General features: G+C 47.0%; 1 protein-coding gene across 1 annotated transcript in view; it reads right to left on the bottom strand.

Moving 5' to 3' along the window:
• Positions 1-26,112, bottom strand: part of E2F4 (E2F transcription factor 4) — a 281,939-nt gene that overhangs the window by 234,012 nt on the left and 21,815 nt on the right. The gene's annotated exons all lie outside the window — the stretch shown is intronic.

The raw sequence follows: 26,112 nt of genomic DNA, 5'->3' as shown, positions 1-26,112 counted from the left end.
ACAACTTAGACATTCAACAACATAATCACACATTTTAATTCTCCGTTAGCAGGAGAGTGGGGTAGGTCAAATCACTCAAGGAAGCAAGCACTCACTAAGCCAAACAACCCGGCTATAGTGGATAACAGAGGGGGGGCAGCGGCTAACTGCAGTCCAACAGCAATCAAAGCTGGCTACAGGACCGGCAACACCCTGTTCAGCCCACCCATAAGGGTTTCCCATGCTTGGCAGCCGGGCCGATTATCAGCTCATATTCAGCAATACATCATCCCTGTAGTCCAGGCGGCCCATCTACTCCAAGCAGATGGGTACATCTTTACCAGTCCATCCAAATTGGTTCCTGCAGAGCCTAAAAAAGTTCATCCGCCGTGGCAGACGTTACAGGCGGGCACTCTGGAAAGCCCAACTCCAAGAGCCTATCCGGTGTAACAGGTCTGTCACTGGGAGGCTGTGAAATTTCAGTTTCCGATTCCGCCGCCGCCGGAGAGGCACTGATAGCCGCAGCCGATTGTATCGCCTCACGCCGCTCCTGTATGAGCTGTTCCAAGTCAAGGGCATGGGTCGCAGCCTCCGTGGTCGCACCACCGCCCTTATGGCCATGCCTCGCACGACTGCTTCTTGATACAGGTGGGTTTCTCTCCACTTCACGGCTCGAAGCGCAGCCTGTGGACTCCAGCCACTCCCACGCCGCTTCTGGCGTGGTGAAGAAGTGGGATTTATTCTCAGCCACGATGCGGAGTTTGGTGGGAAATAGTAGAGAGTATTCCAGGCTCAGAGCTCGAAGTCTACGCTTCAAGGGCAAGTAGGAGGCCCGGTCCTTTTTTACCTCCAGAGTATAGTCTGGAAACAGCATTACTTGTGCATCGTCTACTCGAGGCGGCGGGCAGGATCTCACAGTTTTAAATATTATATCTCGATCCGCATAGTGGAGCAGGCGAATTATAAAGGGACGGGCCACTTCCAGGGGGCCTTGGCCGCGTGGGGATTAGATGAGCCCGCTCTACAGAAAAAAGGGGGTTAATGTTCCAGCCGGTACCAGTCCCCGTAGCCAGCTCTCAGAGTATGCCACCGCGTCACGGCCCTCCACGCCTTCCGGCAGTCCAACCACCCGTATGTTATTTCTCCTGTTGCAGCCCTCCGCATCTTCCACTCGATGCTCCAGTTCTGCCACACGTGCTAGAGTATCCCCCACTGTAGACTCCAAGCGAGATGCCACTGGTGTCAGTTCATCTACTCGCGCCTCTATCCTACCTGTTTTATCCGCCAACTTGCGGTGGTCAGCGTGTAGCAGGACAAGATCACTGGCTACCTTGTCAATCTTGGCTTCCAAGGATGTGCAAGTCCGTTCCAGCGAGTCGCCAATGCGCTTCACCGCAGCCAGCATAGCATCTAACTTCTGGCTGTCTTGCGCTGTAGCGTCCTGCGACCTCCCAGCTCCAGTGCCAGAGCGAAGGTGACCCGCCCCAGCCATGATCAGCGCCGCTGCAGGTTCCAGCCAACGCCACTCCGCTCATCAGCCAACACACCACCAGCTACGGCAACCTAGAGTCTCCTGGTACACCCAACTGGCGGGAAGACACCAGGTCAGGAGACCTGTGTAACCAATGCGGCAGCCACACGGCAGAGTGGGCCCTCCAGGGCAGTCTCCAGCTCCTCACAGTCAGCAACCACACAGACCGGTTTCCTCAGCACCGGACATCAAGGGGGAACGACTCCCCGCAGCCAACTTTGCATCCGTTAACAAATCCGCCACCCAGGCTTCTCCAAGGTCAAACATGCAAGCTCCTCACCCGGTCTCCAAACCGGGCTGGGCCCGCTTGCTTGCGCACCCAGGGAGGTGCTGTTCAGCAGCACGAGCAGCCCAGCCCTCGATCACACCGGTGCCTTCCTCCTACCACCCGCCTCCAGGCCGCTGGGCACCGACTCCAGGCCGCTAAGGCCTTAGCCCAGTAGTTGAGGCAGGGACAGGCCAGCAATCCAGGCTGCGCGAATGGTGGGCCCGGCTCTCCCCTTCCAAGGAAGCGCCCCGTGTGGGAGGATAGCGCCCCCCTCCGCGCGCCTGCAGGGTATCCGGGCTCCTTTTCGCCCCCGATGGGGCACCGTGCTTTCAGGGGCCCACTCCAGGCAGGCTTCCACCACCAGGCCTCACCGCGTCGCGTGCGCACGGCGCAGCGAGTCCACACCCGCCGCTCACCCGAGCTTGGTGGGCCGCGGAACCACGTGGGCCGGCCCGAATTTGCTCCGCGCCACTCCGGATAGCCGGCGCCTGATCCCGCCACGGCCCGGGGCCCCACCGCTGCTCAGCACCTCCTCCAACTAGGCGTGGCCAGCCTCCGAACCCCCGTGTGTCTTCGGGTAAGCCGAGCGAGACGCGGAGCTTCTTCAGCTCGCGTCCGCCATTAACGCTGGTTTGGCCACGCTATTGTTGCCAAATTAATGATAGTGTGGCATGCCAACATATCACATGGAGACGGTTTCTTAAGACACAGGTTTATTGACCACAGCCTTGGTGAGCTCTCAACAGTAACCCCCACCCCCACTCTCCGAATGTTACCTGTTCACTGGCCATCTACATTCCATTTACCATGGAGAGATTTTGCAAGCACAGTGCGCAAGCAAAACTGAGCCCGTGGAGGCAAAACCTAAAAAATGAGATAAAGATAACCCAGCTGATTAACGTGATAGATAATTCTCACTAAATATTCAGTAGGCAGTTGTTGGTAAAAATTTAAACCAAGATGGAATTGTTGAAGCAGATATGCTAATTGAGAAAATTAAAAATGATCTATATGGTGTTACTAATGTGAAAATGCATAGAGAAATGAATTGTAGAAAAATAACGTGCATGTTTGAAAAAAAAATTACCCTCGGGTATGGCCACCATGTGTACTAAAACGACTGAAAATGAGAAAAATAATGAAAATATATGAGAGAAATGTAGTAATGTGAGACGCATAACCTCTGTTTTGTATTATTAAGTTAGCTGAACTAAAGGCTGGGCCTCGCACACTCTGAACATGGAGAAACCAGACACCTTGCAAAGGACTGGAAATCTTGGACTGCAGCCTTGACCAGTTCGAAGTTCAAGTTACTTAGCTAGAATTTTCTGCAATGTACCGGCGGACAGGAGATGATGAAGACAATTTGATGCAATTACATGTAGAGCAAGCTAAATGTACTTTCCCAGGACTTGAACAATAGAGGCACTGACTGGAGAGCCATATGCAACAATTTTGGTACCTGAAGGGCCGGATGATGAGGGCATTGCAAGAAGAACCAGCCTATTTCGTGTAACTTGAAGTTTATGAAAATTAGTAGATTCAGTAAACAAAAACTATAGGTTAAAGTCATATCTGCTGACCGACTGACCAATTAGCAATCAGGGGAATGGACTGGGAGACCCTAATAAAAAGTCATGACAAGGGGCAAAGAATCAGAACTGCAGGGAGAAAATTGATGACGTCAGGAGACGCTGTCCGAGGTGCTGATATTGGGCTCATACTCTGAGCTTCACCTGTAGCTAATTGATGACCTGAAGACGAAGACTGACTTGTTGCTGATCTATCCTGGATAGGTAGCTATGAAATGTGACAGATGATTTTTGTGCCTTTTCTTCTAGGTACCAACTGCACTGTTTATAGAGTCTCTCTCTTAGGTAGATTTTTCCAAATTAATTTTTTCTCTAAATTGTTTTCACATGAAGACCCCCATGATAATGCTAATCTTGGTTAGGTAGGCTACTAGGGGTGACATTGACGGTGACAAATGACTGACAAACTAGATTGCTGAATTACCGTATTAATGCTGGTATTCATAGCTTAGGTTGTTGCTTTGACGCATATGTTTTCTTCAAGAGATAATGTCTTTATTAATGAATTAATAAAAGAGTTGATTTGAATAAAGTTGATCTAACAGATGATTTAGAATTGTAAGCAATAGGGAAATAAAACTTGTTAACCCTTATTTTAATAGTGGTTATTCTTGATTAGTATGGTTTAACTTGTGATTTCATAAATGGTTTTCCTGATTATAGATTCTAGTTATTGATTCAATAGTCACTGCATGACTAGGATACTCCATGCGATTCTAAAGATTCATCGACCTATACGCGTCCCCTTGTAAGTTTACTTACTAAGGACCAGGCGCGCTAGCAGTTTTTGGCAGCAGCTTGATGGTTAGTTTCTTTGGGGAACTGGTTAGGTGGTGATTATTGGTTATGGTAGTAGTTAAAGTTAGGATTAGTTGTTCATATTTTTATAGGTTTGATTTTAGTTTTTCTGAAATGGCAATTGTAGCAAGGATGATCTCCCTATAAGCCTAGAAATGACTTTTCCCAGATCCTGGATCCTGTTAGTGGAGTTGGGTATGTTCTTGGTGTATTTTGAGATAGTGTAAAAGTGGTAGGTTGAGCTTGCACAAGCTTAAGCAAACCGCAGGTGAATTTGTGATGTATTTGAGGTAAGTAGGGAGTCTGCGTACTCCAGGTAAGGTTTAGTAGGAGTGTGCGTACTCCGCAGTGTGAGAGTAGGGAAGTCGAACTTCATGTGTATGTGGCGCTTTGTGCTAAAAAATTGTCCACATGGTTATTGGTGATGTACGGACCCTGAGTGGTCTAAGACTCCGGAGTCTATAGACAAGTGTATAAGACACAGACACGTGGGTATATGTTGTAATCTGTCTGGTTTAGTAGGTTGATCGGGTATGGTCAACAAGTCGGTGTGTGAGTTAAGGCGAGTAAGGAAAATTGCGACTGAGATCTGGCGAGTCCATTGTGCACCAGGACAGACCCTTTGACCAGTTGAGAGTGAAATTTGCAGGTCGAATTTTCCTTGCAAATCTGGGGAACCAAGAAATAGGACAAGCTGCATAAGCTAAAGTGCCATCAGTGAAAATCCGTAAGGTTTGTGAAGCGATTGCGTTACATTTCCTGTAGTAAACCTGCAGGTTTGTTTTCGTTATTGGTATTTGATTAGTGCTCGCAAAATTTCGCACTAGTTATGAGAGACTTGAGTTTAGGAGGACAAGCTGCAAGACTTTGTCAGTCGCAGTACGTGTGACGTCAGAGTGAGCCACGCTGGGATAGGTTAGTTAGTAAGAAGAGTAGCGAGCAGATTGCCAGCCGTCCGTGAGAGGCAATTGGTTGAGAAAGCAGGTGAAGGGAATCCTGGGAGTAAAAGTCATTTCCTGATTTGAATCAAGTAATACAAACAGAAGCAAAATTAAGTTTTTCAAGGCATCGAGGAGTGCTCTAAAGGGAGATGTGTATATTAAAGCAACCGTAGGGGAGCCTACCCCACCAGAAAATTCTCCAGCTCATATTGTGATGGAGGAGAGAGGTGTCACGCCGTGTCTTTGGTTAAAGCAATGGTGCAAATTGACAGAGAAACAGGGAGCCTTAGCGTTTCCAGAGCATGGGACATTTAATTTGAGAATTTTGGATCAGTTACGAATGTCACTTTATGACATGAAACCGCTTCCAAGGCTGGCACAATTTGAGGAATTAGCTGTTTGGGAGCTGATAGCAAGGCAACAACACACTGAAATTCCAGAGGAGGATAAGGAGAGTAGAGAAGTCTTTAGCGGAAGCGAGATGGGACTGGAAACAGAAAAAGTGGACAATGGAGACATTGCAAGGTGTTAAATTATTCCCTGCTATTGCAGAGGAAGATGAGTCAGAAGGAAAAGATGAGACTAACAAAAGTGATAAGAGCACACTTGGGGGTAAAAAGAAGAAAAAGACCTACATAGAAGAGGAGGATTTGGATGTAGAGGATCTTATTATGCAGACATTGAGGGATCAACCTCCATCATGTGCGGTGAACGAGGGAGTCCTATTGCTAGTTCTGCTCCAACAGCCCCAGTACGGGCTACGGGGACGGTGAGTCCAGTGCAGACTAATGGTGAGCAAGTCCCGAATGGGATACAGGGCGACTCTAGTGTTTTGAATATTTCAGTGGCTCACTGGTTGTGCCACCCACACAAGTAGCTCTGTAATCATGTCTCAGACCTGCCACTGCAGTGTCTGTGTGCAGTTATGAGTGTTACTTCAACTTGGCAAGTGTACCCACTTGCCAGGCCTAAACCTTCCCTTTTCTTACATGTAAGGCACCCCTAAGTTAGGCCCTAGGTAGCCCCAAGGGCAGGGTGCTGTGTATGGTTAAGGTAGGACATATAGTAATGTGGTTTATATGTCCTGACAGTGAAATATTGCTAAATTCGTTTTTCACTGTTGCAAGGCCTATCCTTCTCATAGGTTAACATGGGGGCTACCTTAAATCTGATTAAGTGTAGATTCCCTTTGGGAGCGGACGGACATGTGGAGTTTGGGGTCTCGGAGCTCAAAATTTAAAAATACATCTTTTACTAAAGTTGATTTTAAGATTGTGAGTTTGAAAATGCCACTTTTAGAAAGTAAGGCATTTTCTTGCTTAATCCATTCTGTGACTCTGCCTGTTTATGGATTGCCTGGGTCAGTTTGACAGTTGGGCTTTTCACACCTCTCCTCTAGACAGTGACACAAATGGGGCTGGGGTGTAGCCTGCATATCTTGATTAGCCATCTGTGCTGGAGGGGAGGGGAGGAGTGGTCACTCACATCTGAAAGGACTGTTCCCGCCCTCACACAATGCCATCTCCGACCCCCTGGTGAGTGTCTGTGGGCTGGCCTGGACAAGGAAGGATCTTGCAAACACTTGAGACTTTGCTTTGAAGTTTGCAAACTTCAAAGGCAGAACTGGGTATAAGAAGCAGACCCAAAACCCCAGACTTTTAGAATCTTTCTGGAATCAAGAGGAACCTCTGCCCAGGAGAAGAGCTGAAGAGCTGAAGGAGGAGTACTGTCCCTTTGCTGTGTTGCTTTGCTGGACTGGCCTGTAGTTGCTGCTTCACCCTGAAAAGAGTGCAAAGGGTGAACTTTGCTGTGTCTCCTGCTTGACAAAATTCTCCAAGGGATTGGAGTAGAGCTTGCCTCCTGTTGGAAGTCTCAGAGACACCAAAGACTTCAGTTTTCTCGACCTGCAGCACTGGGAACTGTATGTTTTGTGCTGTCCAAGAGGAGAAACCACTGCGACGCCGCCAACGACGCCGCTGGCCTGCACCGTGACCTGCCGACGCCGCATGGAGTCGCATTGCCCCGCTTCGCGACCCTGGTCTCACCGACACCGTCATCGGATGACTTCACCGAGCCGCTGCTTGCACCGCAACCTGTGGGCCCCGCACTCCGGCGTCACCTGCTCACACCGCAGCCTGGGCATCCCTGACGTCGTCGCTCCTGCTGATACCGGCGCCGCTGCCTGCACAGTGGCCTGTGGACACCGCTCGTGAGGAGCGCGAAGCACCGTCCCGTTCTGCGCCGCAGCCCCGGTCCACCGACGCCAGCACCATCGGCTCCAGTGTCGTCATCAGGCATCCTTGCCTGCACTGTGGCCTGTGGACACCGCTCCTGAGGGTCACGAAGCACTGTCCCGTCCGGCACCGCTGGCTTGGGCCTACAGACGACATCGCTTCCGCAACGATGTCGACGCTGCCTGCACTGTGACCTGTGGACACTGCACATTGCACCGCCCTGCTTCACACCGCAGCCCTGGTCTTACCGACTCCGCTGGACGCCGTCACCGAGCCGTTGCCTGCACCGTGACCTGCGGGCACCGCACGCCGCATCGTCCCGCTTCGCACCGCAGCCCCACCGCCATCCCCGCCAGCGCATCTGATTTCATCAGCCCGGAGTTCGATCCCAGAGGTGCGTGACTTCAAGGGCCCGCCGGCTCCTGCACCGACTTCGGAACCAACGCCAGCGACGCCGCTCTCCAGAGCTCATAGCAAGGATCACAATGCCCTGCGAATCCAAGGTACTGTTTTTGGGTCTTCCCGACACCGCAGCTGGCCCACGACGCCGAGGCCAGCCAAAACTTTTGGTTTTGTTGTTCACGATGCCGTGATAGCCCCAGATGGCGTTATCGACTTCAAGGAACTGTATTGTTAAGTACATCTTGCAGCTTTCATATTTTTATTACTGTATGTTGGATTTCTTTTATCGTATTTGGTCTTGCTTTATATAGATAAATATTGGCTATTTTTCTAAAAGTGGTGTGGTGTCCTTTTGTAGTGTTTTCACTTATTACTGTGTGTTATGTGCCAAAATGCTTTACACATTGCTTCTGAGATAAGCCTGACTGCTCGTGCCAAGCTACCAAGGGGGTGAGCAGAGGTTATCTGAGCGGGTATCTCCCTTATCTTGATTAGAGTGAGGGTCCCTACTTGGACAGGGTGCAAACCGACTGCCAACTAGAGACCCCATTTCTAACACCGAGGTTCACATCAATGACAGGGACACACTCAGATTTGACTCCAGTTATGCATCAGAGTATGGGAGTAGCACTCCCACAGTGATAGTGCCAGAGCAGGTCCAGATGCAATATCGCTGCTTATTACTGTTGGTCCAGTGCTACCCTTATTCGTGCAGTAGAAACCGATTGCAGCAGAACAGGGAGAGATGTCCCAATGCCTAGTAAGAATGGAAATAAGTGAACAAGGTTCAGCTAGTCTCTTCCATGGGTCAGACTTTTGATGGAACAATGTCTTTGATAGATCTTAGTCCATTTGTCACACTTCCGGATGTAGCTAATAGTACGAGCACAGGTCAAAACCTGAAGTTACTGACTCCACAGACACCGAGAGCAGTGGTGCAGTAAGTATCTACCCCGAATGGGAGTAACATTTTGTTAAAGGGATTTACAGCACAACAGATGAATGAGTGGTTAGATAGTTTGAAGACATCGGAAAATGCTTTCAAGGGGGAATGATCGAATCAAGTTGATCACTGAAGCGACTGAACTAGCTGAAGGGTCAATGGGAGTGAATAGGTTAGAATTCTATTTGTCCCAGAATTACGAGGGAAGTGAGCAAAGTGCATCAGAAATTGGCAGATCTAGCAGAAAAACATGACAGATATTAAGAAAACAAAGCACTTGAAAAGGAGCTACAGATTAGATTTCGAGGCAAAGGATTTTGAACATATGAGATCAGCCAGAATGAAGGCACACCTTAAGGAGTTATTGCAGAGTGCACAAACTTGGGGAGCCTTAGAGAAGTGGGAAGGCAGATGGGCAAAACAGAAGGATAAGTGGAAACGGGATTCACAAGAAGGGTCTGAAGCTGTACAGGAGAATAAGGATCCAGTAAAGATTTTACAGATGAGAGAGATTCCGGGAGGACAATTTGTTCACGTTCCTTGACATAGGAGTTGTAGGAAGTTGGCTCTGTATGTACTATTTCAAAGTAAGAAATAGCATGCACAGAGTTCAAGGGTTCCCCTTAGAGGTAAGATAGTGGCAAAAAGAGATAATTCTAATGCTCTATTTTGTGGTAGTTTGGTCGAGCAGTAGGCTTATCGGAGGGTAGTGTTAAGCATTTGTTGTACAAACACACAAGCAATAAATGAGGAACACACACTCAAAGACAATTCCAGGCCAATAGGTTTTTATATAGAAAAATATATTTTCTTAGTTTATTTTAAGAACCACAGGTTCAAGATTTACACACAATACTTTAAATGAAAGGTATTTCACTCAGGTATCTTAGGAACTTTGAATCAACACAATATCATATACAGTTTTAGCAAAAATGGCAATAAGCTATTTTAAAACTAGACAGTGCAATTTTCAACAGTTCCTGGGGGAGGTAAGTTTTGGTTAGTTTTTGCAGGTAAGTAAAACACCTACAGGGTTCAAAGTTGGGTCCAAAGTAGCCCACCATTGGGGGTTCAGGGCAACCCCAAAGTTACCACACCAGCAGCTCAGGGCCGGTCAGGTGCAGAGGTCAAAGTGGTGCCCAAAACGCATAGGCTTCAATGGAGAAGGGGGTGCCCCGGTTCCAGTCTGCCAGCAGGTAAGTACCCGTGACTTCGGAGGGCAGACCAGGGGGGTTTTGTAGGGCACCGGGGGGGACACAAGTCAGCACAAAAAGTACACCCTCAGCGGCATAGGGGCGGCCGGGTGCAGAGTGCAAACAGGCATCGGGTTTGCAATAGGTTACAATGGGAGAGGGACACCTGGGGGTCGCTTCTGCACTGGAGGTCGGATCCTTCAGGTCCTGGGGGCTGCGGGTGCAGTGTCTTTACCAGGCGTCGTGTTCTTGGAAGCAGGCAGTCGCGGTCAGGGGGAGCCTCTGGATTCCCTCTTCAGGCGTCGCTGTGGGGGCTCAGGGGGGTCAACTCTGGCTACTCACAGGGTCGTAGTCGCCGGGGAGTCCTCCCTGTAGTGTTGTTTCTCCACAGGTCGAGCCTGGGGCGTTGGGTGCAGAGTGGAAAGTCTCACGCTTCCGGCGGGAAACGTGCAGTCCTTTAAAAGTTGTTTCTTTGTTGCAAAGTTGTAGCTTCTTTGGAACAGGGCTGCTGTCCTCTGGAGTTCTTGGTCCTTTTAGATGCAGGGTAATCCTCTGAGGCTTCAGAGGTCACTGGACCCTGGGGAACACGTCACTGTTGCAGTTTTTCTCGAAGTGGGGAGACAGGCCGGTAGGGCTGGGGCCAAAACAGTTGGTGTCTCCGTCTTCTCTGCAGGGCTTCAGGTCAGCAGTCCTTCTTCGTCTTAGGTTGCAGGAATCTAGTTTGCTAGGTTCTGGGGAGCCCCTAAATACTGAATTTAGCGGTGTGTTTAGGTCTGGGAGGGCAGTAGCCAATGGCTACTGTCCTTGAGGGTGGCTACACCCTCCTTGTGCCTCCTCCCTGAGGGGAGGGGGGCACATCCCTATTCCTATTGGGGGAATCCTCCAAAATAAACATGGAGGATTTCTAAAGGTAGGGGTCACCTCAGCTCAGGACACCTTAGGGGCTGTCCTGACTGGTGGGTGACTCCTCCTTGTTTTTCTCATTATCTCCCCTGGACATGCCGCCAAAAGTGGGGTCTGTGTCCAGGGGGCGGGCATCTCCAGTAGCTGGAGTGCCCTGGGGCATTGTAACACGAAGCCTGAGCCTTTGAGGCTCACTGCTAGGTGTTACAGTTCCTGCAGGGGGGAGGTGTGAAGCACGTCCACCCAGAGCAGGCTTTTGTTTCTGTCCTCAAAGAGCACAAAGGCCCTCACCACATGGGGTCAGAAACTCGTCTCTCAGCAGCAGGCTGGCACAGACCAGTCAGTCCTGCACTGAACAATTGGGTAAAATACAGGGGGCATCTCTAAGATGCTCTCTGTGTGGATTTTTTAATAAATCCAACACTGGCATCAGTGTGGGTTTATTATTCTGAGAAGTTTGATACCAAACTTCCCAGTATTCAGTGTAGCCATTATGGAGCTGTGGAGTTCGTTTCTGACAAACTCCCAGACCATATACTTAATATGGACACAACTGTACTTACAATGTCTAAGAATATATTTAGACACTGTAGGGGCATATTGCTCATGCAGCTATGCCCTCACCTGTGGTATAGTGCACCCTGCCTTAGGGCTGTAAGGCCTGCTAGAGGGGTGACTTACCTATGCCACAGGCAGTATTTTGTGTGCATGGCATCCTGAGGGGGATGCCATATCGACTTTGCCTTTTTCTCCCCACCAACACAAACAATCTGCAATGGCTGTGTGCATGTGTTAGGCGAGGGGTCCCTGAGGGTGGCACAACATATGCTGCAGCCCTTAGGGACCTTCCCTGGTCACAGGGCCCTTGGTACCACTGGTACCTTTTACAAGGGACTTATCTGTGTGCCAGGGGTGTGCCAATTGTGGAAACAATGGTACATTTTAGGTGAAAGAACACTGGTGCTGGGGCCTGGTTAGCAGGGTCCCAGCACACTTCTCAGTCAAGTCAGCATCAGTATCAGGCAAAAAGTGGGGGGTAACTGCAACAGGGAGCCATTTCCTTACAGGAGTGATATTCTGTCCTTTACGAATGATTATCCAAAACTAAGGGAGAAACCAGTTGAGTGGTATCAGCAGACAGACAGGTTTGTGAAGCTCTCGAAATGCCTTTCGGAAGATTTGAGCAATTTATTGGAAATAGTGGTTCCAGCTGATTTATGGGTCGAATGTAAAAGAGCAGTAGATTGTCCAACAAGTGAACCAAAAAGAGACAGGACTACAGGTGCACCATCACCTGAAGTAATGAAGCATTATAAGGTGACTGAGTTCCTGAAAAAGAGAATTTCGCCTCAAAATATTTACAGAGAATTGACAGGACAGTACAGGAGGTAAAAGAGTCGATACATGCGCACTATGAGAGATTGCTAAAAGCTTGAAGGAGTACAGCGGCAAGGAAGCGTTTGAGACGAAAGACATGTTGCACTTTGTGTTCAGGTTCGTGAAAGGACTGAGACCTGAAATAGGTCGGATGATTAGAAGTCATTTGATTTGTTGGCAAGCAAAGCCAATTGATGAGGTATTGCAGTATGCGAAATACTGTAGTGACGCGATTGAATTTAAGCCGAAGACGTTAAAGGAAAAGGCAATGACTATGCAGATTAAGGCAGCCCAAACAGGAGTACAGGGAACTTTTGTGCAGCAGATACCTCAGGAACAGGGAACTGTTATGTTTCAGCCATAAATGAGAGGTAGGGGATGTGGAATTAATGTGAATCGTGGTCCCGATTTGAGTACTGTGGTGGCTCAAAATGATGTGCAAGGGATGAAGAAGTTGTTACTGTGTCATCTTTGGGGAAACGTGGGACACTGGAAGCGGGAGTATCCGTTGGCGGTACAAGAAGGTGTTTTTCAGCAGAGTGGTGATGTCAATACAATGCAAAGGTGGTTGTTTATTTTATTAGTTATTTAAAACCATAAAAGTAATCCTTCTACATAAAACGTAAACAAAACCGTGCTCATACAATAAAACATATAAATTGCAAAATGTCAGAATGCCCAGAATGAGAGGTGTTAATCAAAATGTTCAGAATAATATGAAGCAGATTAAAAATGTACAGCTGATGCAGCAAATGAAAGTGCCAAGAGCACAGATAACACAGTTACAACCAGTGCAGCAGCAGGTTCCAATGGTACCTAGACAGCAAATGCAGATACCTCAAGCCCCGATGGCACAGCAACAGATAATACTTACTCCACAAGTCACGGGTCAGAGACAAGACACAGAACACCAATTCCCGTTACACAGTGAGAATGAAATAATCGGAGAATGGATGAGTGATAGTTCAGATAAGGAGACATGTATGCTTGCAGCCTCCTTAGAAGTAGATCAGCGAGGACCTTATGTGAAGGGAAAAGTAATGGGCCACAAGGTTTTATTCTTAGTGTATACAGGAGCTACACGCTCAACTGTCAGAAGTGCAGAAGTGCCGAATTTACCTCTTTCGGGAAGAACAGTTCATGTGATCGGAGTAGCAATTAAGCAACTGATCAATTCGATTACAGACCGAGTACAAGTTGAAAATGGCTATTTCCAGGGGTTGCGCAAGTTTGTGGTTTGCGACTCAAGTCTGGTATCCCTACTGGGAAGGGACTTGTTGTGTAAAATGAGATTATCAATCTCTTGTTCAACAGATGGAATTGAAATTCAGACAAATAGTGAGGACACAGCTCCTGAAACAGAATGTGAAGGGACAAATGAGGAATATCCATTGATTGAGTTTTTCCCTGTGTTCACAGTGAAAGTACTAAATGCATATTTACAGGGAACAGTACAGGAAAATGTGAGGGATCTGACAGGAAAAGAAGCAGGTTTGATCAAAGGAGTAGAACCAATTAAAATCACTTTGAAGCCAAATGTGGTATTTCCGCGGCTTCCCCAATACAACATGGCACAAGATGTACTGATGAAAGTGGCAGAGATAATTGGAGACTTCGTAACGCAGGGAGTTTTAAAAGAAGTGTTGAGCAGCCCATGTAATTCACTGATAAGGGTTTGAAGAAGCCGTGTGGGAAAGTACACGACATGGTGGTGAAGTGTTGTCCCGTAGTGCCAGAGGTAATAATGTGTCAGATACCATGCAATGCAGAATGGTTCACAGTGGATGACTTGTCACAAGCTTTCTTTTCTGTGCCTTTTCAAGAGGATATTGTCTTTTCAGTTTCAAGTTCCTAGACAGAGTCTACAGCTGGTGCAGGCTTCCTCAAGAGTACACCGAGACACCATCCTTGTTTAATCAGATCTTGAAAAAGAATCTGGAGTCAACGAAATTACCATATCAATCGACTCTGGTACAATCCATTGATGATTTATTGATTGCTTCAAGGGCAAGGGATGAGTGTAAGTACGACTCGATTGCCCTACTGAATCAATTGGTAAAGTTTGGCCATAAGGTGTCACCATTGAAATTACAGTACTGTCAGAAAATGGTAAAGTACCTGGGTCACCAAATTAAAAAAGGGTCAAGGAAAATATCCAGAGAGAGGATTACAATTATTTTGCAGAGAAGTCCTCCGCCTTCACAAAGAGATGTTAGGATGTTTCTGGGAATGGTAGGTTATTGTCAACAGTGGATTCCAAATTTTGCTGAAATCTCCAAGCCATTGCAGAAATTGACACAAGGATGTTACTGATCCCATAACCTTAGATGAAGAGCAGATGAAAGTGTTCACTGAATTGAGAGAGAGTTTGTGCAGAGCTCCAGCTTTAGGTATGCCTGATTACACAAAGCCATTCACGTTGTTCTGTCATGAACTTGATGCATGTTCTTTGTCTGTCTTGACTCAGGTCCATGGAGGTGCTCATCACCCAGTAGCATATTTTTCAGCTACCTTGGACTCGGTTTCAGCAGCTTTACCAGGTTGTTTGCGTGGAGTAGCCGCAGTTGGTCAAAGCCTTTCACAATGTGATGGGATATCCCCTGATGGTAATGGTCCCTCACTCAATTTAAATTTTACTGACAAGAACGAAAATGTAGTATTTGACTGGTGCCAGACTGACAAGGAATGAGACGAACATTCTAGGTGCTCCAAATGTAACATTGAAAAGATGTACAGAGCTGAACCCGGCAACATTACTTCCAAGTAATACTGTTGAAATTGAAAAAGAAGAAGACATTGAGAACGATTGTCTTGAGGTAACTGAATTGTGCATTATCCAAGCCCTGACATTAGAGATATTCGATTGGAAGAAAATGACCAAATTGTCTTTGTTGATGGTTCTTGTCTCGGAGATGGTACAGGAACTTTGAGAGCAGGATATGTTGTATGGACAATTACAGGGACTTTAGAAGCCTCCTGGTTTCGAGGAGTGTATTCTGCACAAGTAGCAGAAATGGTAGCTCTTACCAGAGCGTGCCATGTCTCTGCAAGGCTGAGAGTCACAATCTATACTGGCAGCCAATATGGATTTGGAATTGTTCATTATTTTGGTCAATTGTGGTCACAGAGAGGTTTCCTGACCTCTACTGGTTCGCCAGTAAGGAATGGTGGGAAAATAAGAGTTGTTGTATGCAATACAGTTGCCAGAAGAAATTGCTGTGGTGAAATGCAGTGTACATCTAAAGTCACAGGATTACATCTCAATGGGAAATGGATATGCAGATCAAGTCGCAAAATTTTGTGCATTAAACTGTATATCATTCAAGGACAAGTGGGATCTGATGTCAGAAAAAGACAATACATGTACAAGTTTTGCATTGAGAGTGATCAATACTTCTGCTTTCTGATTCTTTACAGATCATGGCTGAGCTAAACAATAAGGTTAGAGATCTCAAGCGCTGTAAATATATGAGTATTGGTATGGCAAGTATGTGTGGAATTTTGTTTGTTGTGGTGATTGTGGGAATGTCTGTTCTTGATATGAAAGATGTCAACAATACAATTGTTTTTGAGACTACTACTTAAGCTAGATGAAAAGTATTTGCATGATTATACTAATGCTCAAAGATAACTTTCTTCTAACATGTTCTATCGCTTGCTGAGTGAGTATGTCGAGAAGATTTACCAGATAGATGACTTGAAAAAGTTTCCAAAATTGACTGAATTACATTGTAAGCAACAGAGGAGGGAATCCTCTTGTGCGGTTGTAGGAGATATATTTGGTGTGGTGATTCCTTCACTAGGAGTCATCCTGAATTCGATCAAGATTTGAAAGTTGTCTACTATTGTGGATAACATGCTGACTAATTTTACAGAGGCAATACTCCTGATTGATACTGAATTAGCTGCGGATAGAGCTATGAAGCTTCAAAATCTCCTTGCTTTAGACATCCTTTTAGCGCAGGACAGTAGGGTCTGTACAATTATTAACTCTAGGCATTGCTGCTCGTACATCCCTAACAGTAAGGCGATAAGAGACTTACTTACTAACCTGACTAACTCGAGTAGTGATTTGAAGGAATTGAAAGAACCAGGAGTTTGGGAAACGGATGGAAAAGGATTTGCATCAGTGGGAAATTGGCTTAGTTAAATATGGAATGGGGTGTTCTTAACAATTACACAGGGAATATTAATCGCAATTGCTTGTTTATTCGGCTTATGGGGATTATGCAAATTATGCCAAAAGATAAAATTGAGAAGTTCTAAAAATAATCAGAGGAGGGAAGAACGAAACAGGGAAAGAATCTATAGAGAACATTTGAGAAGGAGACAAAACACTGAAGAGAGAGAACTGTGAAAATATCAATAATGAAAGTAGTGTGATGGTATATTTAGTCAGCGGAGGGATTGCTGAAGCAGATATGGTAATGAGAAATATTAATGTTTATGTATTTTGAATAAAGGAAATAATGTAGAATCAAATAACAGGGAATTAATGTGCACGTTTGAAAATGTGCCCACAGAGTGGTCACCAAGATGCACGAATAATATTAAAGTGACTAAAATGTGTAAAATATTGAAAAAGCCTAATACTGAAGTAGTAATATGTCATATTGCGATGTATAATATATGTTTTGCATTATATTGTAGAACTAACTTAACCGAAGTTGCAGCCTAGTTCTGCCAGGCCTCCTGCAGAAGATGAATAATCATGTAATGTAGAGAAGCTAATGTGCTGAAATGACCATGAACTGATCGTTGTTTAATGAAAGTCTGCTTAGTTAGGATTTTTCTGCGGTGAACCGAAGGACAGGAGACGATGGAATCAAATGTAACAAGGACTGTGTAAAGCAGACAAGATGTACTTTCCCAGGACTCAAACAATGGAGACACTGACTGGAGAGGAAGATGCAACATTTTCGATACCGGACGAGACGGATGATGAGGACATTGCAAGACGAACCAATCAACACCTTGGGTACATGAAATTTTAGAATCTATAGATTTGTTGTGTTTTATCCATTGGTTATGAAATTAAACTTGTGACTAATTGGCCAATTACGAGTTAGGGGACAGTCTGGGTGACTTTGATATAACATTGTGACTGAAGAAAAAGACTTCAGATGGATAGGGAGAGGGGAGCAGATTTTATCTAATTTTCACCCCTCAACTCAAGATTTTGTCATTGGGCTCGACTCTCTGACCGAGAGCCTGATGTGATGCTGATCGATTGATGACGAAGGCTGACTCTGTTGCAGACCCATACCGAGGATAGGTAGTTATGACAAAGTGACTGTAATGCATTGCTTTTCCTATCTAGCATACCTCAGTTAGATATTTTCTTCAAATTTGTGTTCTAAATTTTTTTCGCATGACACCCCACATTCTAATGCTGATTTCGTTTAGTTAAGGTCACTCTACATGACGGTACTTGACATGAGTTTTTGACCATTGATTGATGGACAAATTCTGCTGAACTTATGCCACTGACTGGGTTATTGGGATCGATCTTCTTGTTGATTTGTGCTAATGCTCTAGAATGTATCTTGATGCAAGCTTTGATTAGATTATGTTCATGGCATCTTTTGATTGATTAGTTGTGTTTATTGAATTGAATAAAGTTTGAATTAACCCTATGACATAGAACTGTAACCAAAGGGCAATAAAATTGCTAAACGTATAACCTGAGGTGTGGTTATTCATGACTGTAAGGTCATGGTGCGTCAATTAATATTGTGTTTTTTTATTAAATTGCTAATGTGTTGATTATTGATATTGAATTGTACATGGATAAATTGTGTATACTCATCACAGTATAGTTAGGATGCTCCATGCGAAACAAAAGGTGCATCGACCTATACGCGTCACCTTGTAAGTTTACTTATTAAGGACCGACGCGCTAACACCATCTTGGGCACAAGGGCAAAACAATGTTCTGGTCAACAGGCAGGTAGTTTGTCACCACAAAACAGCTCATGACGCCCCTGAATCACTCACATAGCATCCAACACCAGAGAGCTTGGTGGTTCAGGCGTCCACCAGTAAAATCAACCATAACTTCTTCCCTACAACTCCACCTGACTGCAAATCCAAACATATAGTAACCTTTGGCAAGCATATGTTGTCTTCTGCCATCCTTGCATTATGTTCAGTAAATGATAAATATTTCTTTGGTCGCTACACAAAGGCACTATGGAACATGGTCGGTCAGATCTTACTGGCATTTCCACATGACCTACAAGGGTCTTTAACCAAAACCATTCAGGGTGGCTGGGATGCAATGAAATCTGCTATCCGATCTGACCTGCCCACAGCTGACTGCTTAGGAAGGGCAACTGGCACAAGTGTGGTGCTTCAGCACCATGCTTAGATGAGGTACACAGGCTTTTCAGGGGACGTCTTAGCACCCTTAATGGATATGCCGTTTGATGGCTCTCAACTTTTTGGTAAGAAGGCAGATTTGCCCCTGGAACACTTTATGTAGAGTCGCGCCACAGCTCATTCCTTGGGTCTATTGATACTCGCCTGCCAGTTTCAAACAATGTCAACATCAGATCCCGGTGTCCGCTTAGCAAACTTTTAATTCTTTTAAAGGTCAAGATTGATAGAGACAGAGCTCAGGGCCTTCCAGCAACCACAACTCCAAGTCCACTTCATAGTATCCTTTCAAATGCACAGCCACCCTGTAGGAGGCAAAATGGCAAAATCTGTCATCCCCTCCAGGTGTGGCAAGACACCATGTCTAACAGATGGATCGTACAAATTGTCCAATGAGGCTATACTCTCTATTTTTCATTCTATATGTCTATCTGCACCTTCCATCCACAGCATGGTGAATAACGGATGGTACATCTCCTTTTTGCCGTGCAGGCCCATTTGGCCAAAGGGGCATAGAAAGAGTTCCAGCCTCGAAAGCCTGGACTGGGTGCTATTACTGCCACTTCCTCATGCCAAAGGAGGTTGGGGTGACATCCTATTTTAGAAGTCAGCCCTTGCAATGCCTTCCTGTGACAGGACAAAATCAAGATACTCAAGCTCAATCAGGGGCTGCCTGCCCTGGATTCTGGAGAGTGGATGGCAAAATAAGACCAGCAAGACAAATATTTCAATATTCATGTCCTGCAGATCCAGAGGCACTGAGGTTCACAGTGTATCAAGAGCATTTCAAGTCTGTGGTGACCTCTTTTGACGTCACCAGTGCCCATTAAGTTTTCCTGAATAGGATGACAGTCAAAACACCTGCGGAGTTTGGAGGGGGCTCCAGGCTTCCTCTAACTCGGACTAGCAGCTGAAGGCAGGCTCTCAGGAGGCAACTGCAGGCCACCTCGAAATGTGGGTAAAACTACTAATCTTGTTAGGGTTTACTATCAACTTGCTGACTGAAGATACACCCAAATCCTTCGCAAATGCTCCTGTTCATCAAAGCCTTCCTGGATACAGGGCAATTTTTTGATTTAGTGAAGCACCCATTACACAGGCCCATCACAGGTCGTATGCACAGACATTTTGTAGTTTGTCTTATCTTTTACACAGCAAGGTTTGGCGCTGGACACTGGTAGGCTACTGGGTTGGCCCTTTTTTTTTGTGCGCTTGCCGGATCAGCCTTCCTTGTTCAAACCACCTCTGGTAAAGAGGTTTCTTTTCTTTAAAGTTTACAATATATGTTCCAACCAGAGCCCTTTGTGAAGTCACAGTGGGGCTTGAATATGGTTCTGCAACTCTTGGGCCAATGCACAGTTGCCCACTACGCTTTTTGACTCTAAAAACACACTTGGTTCATTGTATAAATGACCTTCAAGCACTCTACACCCAGGACATCACTTTCACCATGAAATCCATCCACTCAGGAGCTCCCACAGACTAATGCCTGCACCACTTCTTCAACCTTAGAAACCAAAGAATCGGCCAGGAACTCACAACCCTGTTCAACACCTCCGCAACATTTCCTGATGCCCGGAAACATGCCAAAGTCAGACCACTAGTCAAAAACCCCTACGACGACCCCTGCAAACCCAAAAACCATTGGACAATCTCTGTTCCCATTCCCAGCGAAAGTACTGGAAAAGATCATCAACAAGCAACTCATTGTATCCCTAGAGCAGAACCAGCTACTCAACGCCTCCCAATCTGGCTTCCACAGCAAGGAAACTACCCTGATTGCAGCCACCGACCACATTTGAACCCTCCTCGACTGAGGATAAAACAGCAGCTTTGATCCTCCTCGCCTCTTGACCGCACTCTCACAAGCTCTCGACACCTACTTCACCAGGTAGGGAGCACCCTGCGGAACCCCAGAGCCACCCATTAGTATATGCGGGAGGCGCTCTACACAGACAGAGCCTGCTAACAAATCCTTTTCCCAAATGGAAGCATCCTCACACCACCGGACTGCATACTGTAGTAACCCGGCTAAGTAATATAAATATAGATCTGGCAGCCCCAGGACTCCCATAACCAGGTCTAACTTCAAAACTTCCATGCGGACTCTACATCTTTTACCCGCCCAGACTAGAGATAATTGCAATTTATCAAGCTGCCAGAATATCGAAAGAGGGAGCTCACAGAGTGAATTCTACATAACATACAGGCAACGAGGTAGTAAGATAATTTTATTAAGTGCGATTCTACCCATAACCGATAATGGGAGAGAGGTCCAAAATTGAATAGAGGCACGGAGGCCCTCCAGTACTCTTCCCATGTTTAAAGTAAATTGCAGTTGCGGGGAGTGCGCAACCCGGATGCCTAAATATGAAAAGGACTCAGTCTCCCAGGACAGACCCAATTGGAGCAACTCTGATGCTGCTAACGCCGACAGACCTGCCAACAGGAATAACACAGTTTTGTGCGGTTAACTCGGAGGCCCGACATCTGCCCAAAAATGTCCATCATACCCAACAAGAGGGGGACCGCCCGTTCAGGGTCCATGACATACAGTAGAGCGTCATCTGCATACAATGGTATTATGTGCGTTCTCGTCCCCACCCGGATGGCCCATCTATCCAAGCCAGTCCGTAGTTGTATGGCCAGAGGCTCAGTGGCCAACGCGAACAGCAGTGATGACAAGGGGCATCCATGTTGCGTGCCTCGTTCGAAGATAAAGGAATCTGACACTATTGCCCCAGTATGCACCTGGTCATCAGCCTCCTTCCCTGGCTTCGGAAGCATGACTTTCAAAGCCTTCCGTATATGCTCTGGAAGACGACCCTCACTTCGTGCCTCATGGAGTATTTCCAACAACAGTGGAAGAAGCCCAGTGGAATAGCTTCAATAAAATTCGACTGGTAGCCCGTCTGGACCAGGTGCTTTTCCGGACGCCATACCACCAAACACCTCCACTAGGTCTTCCAATGACACCTCCCCCTCCAATTCCTCCACCTGGGCCTCTGTAAGGTGAGGTATCCGGAGGCCATCCAAGTACTCCTGTATCCTGGTCACGCCCACACTCCATGGTGAGGCATAGATATTCCCCAAGTGCACATTCAAGTGCGAATTTACCCGCAACTGCCCTAAAATCTTTTCCCCAGAAGAACCGCAGATCATCTGGATAATGGGGACTGGATGCTCCCGCCGGAGGAGCCAAGCCAACAACCACCCGAGCGGTCCCCTTCCCGAAATAGTCGCTGCCTATAGTTCCGGCGAACATAATTATCCAGTCTATCCCAGAGGTCCACAATTCTACCTCGCACCTCAAGGGAATACACCTCCGAAGCATCGCCATTATCTACTTGGCGCTGTATGGCTGCCAGTACTTCCTCCTGCTGTGTGAACTCCCGATCCAGGTGTTGCTTGATACCATATTTTACTAAGGCTTCCCCCTCTGATAACTACTTTCAGCACCTCCCGTCCTAAGCCTCGAGTCGTAGCTGTACCCCAATTTGTACTAAGATAACCATCTAGTACAGCCTGAAGATCTTTTTTGTATTCAGGATCGCCTAAGTAAGTCCAGACGCAAATGCCACAGGGGAAATCGCAGGCTTGGGTATGTGTCTCACACATTCCAAAAGGAGGGGGGCTTGGTCCGATAAAAACTGGACCTGGTAAACAACCTGGTGAACGTCCAGTGAGCCATCATTAGCAAGGAGAAATCTAATCCAGTCGGCTGTAAGCCCCACCGGTGGGTGTATAACACAAAAATACTTTAGCTGTGGGGTACATTTCTCTCCACACTTCTACAAAGTGTAGATTCCTCATAATGCTCTGCAGTTTGGCAGTCATATGTGTATTTGTATTTATCTTTGGTGGGTCCCTATCTAGTGCTCCGTCTAGGACGCAATTAAAGTCGCCAGCCCACAGAATGGGAATCCCAGTGTAAGATATTAATTAAATGTTGGAGCTGCATCATCAGTGTTAGGGGCATAAATATTCAAAAGACAGAGCTTACGGCTATCTAGTACGACGTGTAGAAATATGTATCAGCCTTGCACATCCGCTTTTAGGCTTCTTAATGTAAAGGGAGTCCCAGGGGCAACCCAAATAGAAACCCCCCTAGCGTAGGAGGAATAGGTCGCCGAATAAAGCTGCCCCCTCCACTTTTTCTGCACTTCGTTCTCTACCAAATGAGTCTCCTGTAGGAGAGCAAAACGTATGCCAAGCCGTCTAAGATATGTACATACTCTGTAGCGCTTCACAAAGGAGTTCAACCCTCTAACGTTCCATGTAACTATGCGAGTCAGGGTGCCCACCATACTCTGATTCAATCCACATGCCCCTCCACTCCTCCCGCCCGTCCCCTCCCCACCCACACGCAGCCCCCACAGCACAATCCCCCAGCCCGGTGCATGCGCAACCAGGTAAGTTGATGCCCCCTAAACAGAAGAATGCCCGCAGTTCTCACAGTGTCAAATACAGAACTCCAACTAAAACAAGAACCCGCATGAAATTTCCCCATCCCACCCCGGGTAAACACCTCCCACAACTAGTGTCTGCCCAATTGTGTGTGTACCCGGCTATCACCTCTATAGCCCAGAAGTGGGGAGCAATCGCCGTTCCCACTCGATAGCCAGATTCAGGTCCGGACTGTGCTCCAACACTCCCACCACATGCCAATCGTCTGGCCCGCACACACACTGTACCCACAAAGTTAACCAAAAACAGAGGGGGTTAAGCTCAGGCCTACCACTTCGCCACAGACCCCGGAACAATCATCAACCTGGACCCCGGCCACCCAGCACCAAAGGCAGAAGGAAATAGGAGAGGAGAGAGTCAGAGAGAGAGTGAGAGACAGTGAGAGAGAGTGAGAGAGAGTGAGAGAGAGTGAGAGAGAGTGAGAGAGAGTGAGAGAGAGTGAGAGAGAGTGAGAGAGAGTGAGAGAGAGAGAGAGAGAGAGAGTGAGAGAGAGAAGCCAACAGAGGGAATACTCCTAATACCAATCCAAAACTAAAGTACTTGACTCCAGCCACAACAGAAGGACCAATGAATCACTCAGGTGTCCTCAGTTCCTACTTCTGGAGACAGTCAGCCCGTGACACAGTTGGACCAAGGGTGCGAGGACGCCTCCGATGTGACAGTTTGAACCAACAGTTTACCCTCCTTGCGCTCCTGCCTCCGACGTTCAAGACTCAGGGTTCTGTCCGAGGGAATAATCACTCTGCTTCCTTGGCCGGTGCAATGGCGTCTGGTGCTTCTGTGGGCTGCAGTATGCACTCCGCTGTTCCTCGGGGTCTCCCGCTAATCTCCCCATACAGGGAGTCCGGCGTTCCTGTCTCATCATTCTGCTCCAACCAGTCAGATTCCGCTTCAGGAGATTGAAAGAAATGCGAGCGGCCCCATGGAGAACTTTCAACTTGGCTGGATGCAGCAGCATATAAATATAGCCCAGTTCTTTTAGCTTATGTTTAACACCAGCATATGATTGTCTTCGGAGCTGCACTGCCCTGGTGTAGTCAGGAAAAAAAGCGGATGGTGTGATTCTCAAATGTAGGATCTCCATGTTTGCGCACCTCCTGCAAAATTACATCTTGGTCCCTGCAGTTAAGGACCTTGGCTATAATCGTTCGTGGAAGGGCTCCCAGCGGCGCTGCTAAGGCCCTGTGCGCACGCTCCACCAAAAATAGAGCTGACAAGGGGGCATCAGGCAACGCTTTGCGGACCCAGTCTTCTAGGAATGCCTCAACATTTGCCCCCTCTACACCTTCGGGGAAGCCTACTATGTGGAGATTACACCGTCTCGCCCTACCCTCCGCATCCTCGACCCTCGCTTCCAGTTTGTGTGTTTTAGCTTTGAGGATAGCCACAGAGGTCTTCAGCGCGCCCATATCAGTCTGCAGGCAAGTCACTTCTTTCTCAGTGGGCACTGATCGTTCCGCCACCACTCTCAGATTGGCTCTCAGTGGGTTGACATTGACCGCTATGGCCACAATCTGAGCGTGCATTGCATGCCGCGATGACTCAACTGCAGCCAGGATTTGCGCCCCGGTGGGCTCCGCTCCCTTCTCCAAAGGGCCTGGGGATCTTTTTGCAGACTCGTTCCTGAGCTCTGCGCCGTGTATTGGTCCATCTGAGTTTGCTGCGTTCCCTTATTCGTTCTGTCTTTGCCCATGGTGTTCACCTGATGGAGCACCAGCTACAAATGAACATACCAGATGCCAGGCGCAGTGCCAGCAGTCGAGCTCCGTGTCTTCGCCACCCAACGTCGCTCGGTCTCTAACTGCCTCCACCGAACCTTTCCCTGGGGGGGGGGGGGGGGGGGGGGGTATGGGGGGGAGGGGGAATGCCGGCACAGGCAGGAGAAGTGTAAGTGTCTTACTCAGCCAAACGTATCTGTCTCGCATCCTGCCAGTCCTGCACTAAAGGAACTGGACCCCCCAAGCCCACTCAGTCAGAACACCATCGCCGGGGAGCACACCCCCAAAAACTAGTCCTCGGGGTGGGGGGGGATGTGAAGGGGCCAAGGGAGGGGTGGCGCCAAATATCAACAGACTCCTCACCATGAGGGCCCACCCATCAGGATCGCCCTCCTCTAGACCTCGCCGCTCCACTGCCTCATGTAGTTGATTTTTGCCAAATTTCTGATTGCATTTGCGGCTGCCATCTTGGGGTCAAGTACTCTTCCCACACGCTCCCCTGCGGCACCAGACTTCGTTTTTCAGCAGCTCCTCGTGTCTTCCCCCCTGCCCCTGGGAACTCCAGAACCCTTCTGCCAGGTCCGGGGTGGCAGGATTGTGTAGGATAAGTGAGCCGGGAGCACTCTCCTAGTGCTGCCGATCGTCCATCTTGCCGGCCACGCCCCCCAGCTGTTCATAACGTATATGTGCATGTTTACAGCTGAATTTGTAGTGGTAAATTTAACATTCTAATGCAAAACCAACTTTATTTTAAGCAGAGGTCTACACTGTGCTGATATGTTGCTGTGTTTCAACCCAGGTTTCCCAAATGAATGTGGAGAAAGCTTTCATTACATTACCATTACATTTAGCGTTTGATTTATGTGTAGATTGTGCGTTCTGTAAACTTACTACATGTGACTTACAAAAATGTCAATTTAATTGAAAAACATCTTTCAGTTTTAGAAAAACGTGCATACAGTGAGGAATTGTTTAAGAGGCACCAACTTCACAGCAAAAAGATGAATTTCCTACTCCACACCACTCTTATGTATTGGCCTCGGGCCAAATATCTTACCACGAAACTCCAATTGCCACCCTAAGTACAAAACCACAACCGAGGATATCCCCCTCACCGAAGCGCTAAAGTATAAATTAATTGAAATGTGATCGACCTAACAGTTGTACCTTCAAAGAAAAATGATTTTCAGTTAAACCCTTCAAAATAGGAGTGTATTCTAAAGGAAAACAGCAAACTGTAAAATCAATAACATTAAAATGAATTTAGAAATGAGTGAGGATCAATCAGCTGTAGGTATTCTTCTTAACAGAATGTAGTCAGAGATAATTTTATAGATATTTGTATGTATATGAAGTGGACAAACCAAACCAGTATGCAGGAGCTTTTA

Source organism: Pleurodeles waltl, chromosome 12 (genome assembly GCF_031143425.1).
Source record: "Pleurodeles waltl isolate 20211129_DDA chromosome 12, aPleWal1.hap1.20221129, whole genome shotgun sequence".
Lineage (NCBI taxonomy): Eukaryota > Metazoa > Chordata > Amphibia > Caudata > Salamandridae > Pleurodeles > Pleurodeles waltl.
This window is presented reverse-complemented; position numbering and strand designations above follow the sequence as displayed.